The sequence below is a fragment of the Myotis brandtii genome, unplaced genomic scaffold (genome assembly GCF_000412655.1).
Source record: "Myotis brandtii unplaced genomic scaffold, ASM41265v1 scaffold952, whole genome shotgun sequence".
In the NCBI taxonomy this organism is placed as follows: domain Eukaryota; kingdom Metazoa; phylum Chordata; class Mammalia; order Chiroptera; family Vespertilionidae; genus Myotis; species Myotis brandtii.
In genome coordinates this window covers 401,082-404,241 of record NW_005371930.1, presented here as the reverse complement: position 1 = coordinate 404,241, position 3,160 = coordinate 401,082, and the positions used below count along the sequence as shown (strand labels likewise).

Here is a 3,160-nt window from a genome sequence, read left to right as displayed (position 1 = left end):
TCGCGAGCCGACGGCCCACAGAACCTGACGAGAGCCACGCTCTCTCCAGGAGCAGCAGCCGATGCCACAGGGCCTGGCCGCCACGCCTGCGTACCCGGCAGGGGCTGCACCTGCACGGCGTCTACAAGATGCCGCCGCCACTGTGCCCACTGGAGATGTGGGAACAGAACGGCAGGGCACCCTCCGCCACGGAAGTGGGTCTCCGCTAAGCACGCCAGGGCCCAGGCCCCCCCCACCCGTCTCCACCGCCACCCGATGCGATGTCCCCAACTCATCTAACTTGTGCTCCCCACCCCATCCGCCCATCACGTCACTCAGTGTCTTTCTAGAATGTTCCTTATTTATTTGTTGATAAGAACGCAGGGTCCTTCAGGGGCGGGAGTGTGACTCACTGCACCCGGAGCCCACACAGGGTCTGGGCCCCGAGGGCTGAGCAGCGGGAGCTGGAAAATCGGGGAGAAGGCGCGAGTGATTCGGGAGGACGGACAGGCCTGCCAGACCTGACGCTTCAAGAGAAACAGCCACTAACTCGGACCAGACAACAACCACTCAGGAGCCTCTCCCACCCAGGTGCTGAGGGAGCCGCCCCGTCAGACCCGCGGGTCCCTGACTGAGGGGTTGGGGGGCTCAGGCCCAGGGAGTCGCCACACCCTCCCTTCACCCGGGCACAGAGCCCCGTGGAACCTCCCGAGCCCGCGGGGCTGTTTCCTGAAGGAGCTGCGTCCCCGAGGGAGGCTTCGTGGGGACGGTCCTGCTTCTCGCCTGGCCCGCCTCCCGGGTCAGAAAAGCCACGGCTCCTGGCCAGACTGGGAAGCCACTTAGAATGCCGAGCTGATGACAAACGAGAGAGAAAACGCCCGCTCAGCGAAGTGGGGCTCTGGGTGCGGGGTGAGCCGGCAGAAAAGGGGGTGATTTGAGACTGGGACCCACTGGACACCAGGCTTGTTGCCCAGAATCTGCGACGTACTGGCCCCCAGCTCTCGGGGTCTCACGGTGTCGGTTTCTCCGCGGACCCCTGGGAGCTGCTCTCTGGAGGCCCCACGCGGAGGGCACTCAGGGCAGCTCTGTCCTCGCTGCAGACGGGGGCTCACGAAGGGGCCCGGGGCCCAGGGGAGGGTCCCGGGTGCGAGCGAGAGGGAAGGCGAGGAACAGAGAGGAGGCCTGGGCGGGGAGGGGCGGGAGAGAACAAGGCCGGGCGGGGAGAGGGAGGCAGCCGGGAGCTCGCTGCTCAGAGGGGGGGCACTTGGCAAACAGGACGGAAAGAGGAGAAGCAGCAGGAGAGTAACCGTGGAAACCGCAGCTGCGCTGGTGCCCCGTCCCACCTTTCCCACGGCGCCCACCTCTCCCACGGCGCCCCTCGGCCCTGCCCCCTGGCCCTGCCCCCGAGCAGCCACCCTCGAAAGCACTGCTGTTCTTCTGTCCAAATACGGAGATTCTGCTTTTGAGGTCGTTCCCTACAAAACACTGATTTGCCCGGCCGGTGTGGCTCAGTGGTTGAGTGTTGACCTATGAACCAGGAGGTCAGGGTTCGATTCCCAGTCAGGGCACATGCCTGGGTTGTGGGCTCCATCTGCAGTGTGGGGCGTGCGGGAGGCAGCGGGTCCATGACACTTTCTCATCATTGATGTTTCTATCTCCCTCTCCCTTTCCCTTTCCCTTCCTTTCTGAAATCAATAAAAATATATATTTTTTTAAAAACTGATTTTACGATGGCCCTGGCGTCCTAGCCACCATCACGTGTCCTGGAAATCGTCCATCAGTTGCTGTCAAGTGGACAGAACGTGTCACGTGGACGTGTAGTTTCACATTTATTTCTAGTCGCTCTGAACCTGGAGCTGGCGGACTTCCTTGTCCGTTTCCGGCAGGCTCGCCCTGGGCCTGCCCGCCTCCGGCCCTGGGGCTTCTGGCCCGTCCCCTTTTCGGGGGGACAGCGAGCCTGGGTGCCTGGGGTGTTGGGAACAGGACGGTGCTCCCCTGAGGAGCTGCAGGCCAGGCGGAGGACAGCACGGACAGACGGCGGACCTCGGCATGGTGACAGCACAGGCAGGCCCCCCCTCCGGGCGCCTGCAGCAGAACCCCAGCCAGGGACCCATGTGGTCACTTAAATGAAGGTTTCAGAAGGACAGGCCTCGGCCTCCCACACGTCAGCACAGACCAATAACCCGGCAGCCAGGACGAAGGTCAGGCCCCGGAGGCCTGCGCGACTCCCGCTCTAGACAACGCACGTGAGGACGGGTCTAGAGAGAGAAGGTCGAGCCACAGTAGGAAACCTGCCAACGAGCCAAGCCCCCTGGCACTCATGTGCCCGCCAGGACCTTTGCAGACGGGCAGGGAGGAGGGTGGCCTGGCCTGCAAGCCAGGACGTCAGAGGCAGGAGCCGGAGGGCTAGCGGGCAGTCACCAGGCCGTCCGCAGGGCTGGAATGCAGCGTGGCCTGGCCAGGGCCAGGGGGGCTTCCTGAAGGAAGCTGCGAGGGGGGAGGAGGGAGGAAATAGCCTTGCGAGGCTGGACAGGTCCAGAGAACACAGGAGGTGAGGCGGCTCAGTCCCGGGACGCAGGGTGCCAGGGTCAGGGGTCAGAGGTCAGACCACAGAGGGCCCCGTGCACCTTTAAAGGTTGGGCTTTGCCCGGCCGGTGTGGCTCAGTGGTTGAGCATCGACCTGTGAACCAGGAGGTCAGGGTTCGATTCCCGGTCAGGGCACAGGCCCAGGTTGTGGGATCCATCCCCAGTGTGAGGCGTGCAGGAGGCAGCCGATCCATGATTCTCTCTCATCACTGATGTTTCTCTCTCTCTCCCTCTCCCTCCCTCTCTGAAATAATTTTTTAAAGAAGAAGTTTGGGCTGCGCCCGGGCCCGGCAGGAGTGTGGACAGGGACCGGCCTCTCAGGCTGAGAGCAGAGCCTGACACACAAGGGTCCCCAGGGAGAGAGGACGGCGGGAGGCCCAGCGCTGGGCCTGGGAAGGAGCGAAGTGGCCAGATGCGGGAGACGCGAGGTCGAGGGACTCGCGGGGCCTGACTGAGCGGGAGGGGGAGGGGCAGGGGCGGGACAAGTGGCGGAGACTGACATGGGTCCCCAGGATCTGCAGAGTGTGGGGCACAGGGGGACGTCCACAGGGAGACACCCAGGGGCCAGAGCAGGGCGTTTCGGCGCCCCACCTGC

At 64.2% G+C, this 3,160-nt stretch overlaps 1 protein-coding gene across 1 annotated transcript in view; it reads right to left on the bottom strand.

Moving 5' to 3' along the window:
* CELSR1 (cadherin, EGF LAG seven-pass G-type receptor 1) overlaps positions 1–3,160 on the bottom strand; it is a 109,059-nt gene that overhangs the window by 49,083 nt on the left and 56,816 nt on the right. The window lies entirely within an intron of this gene.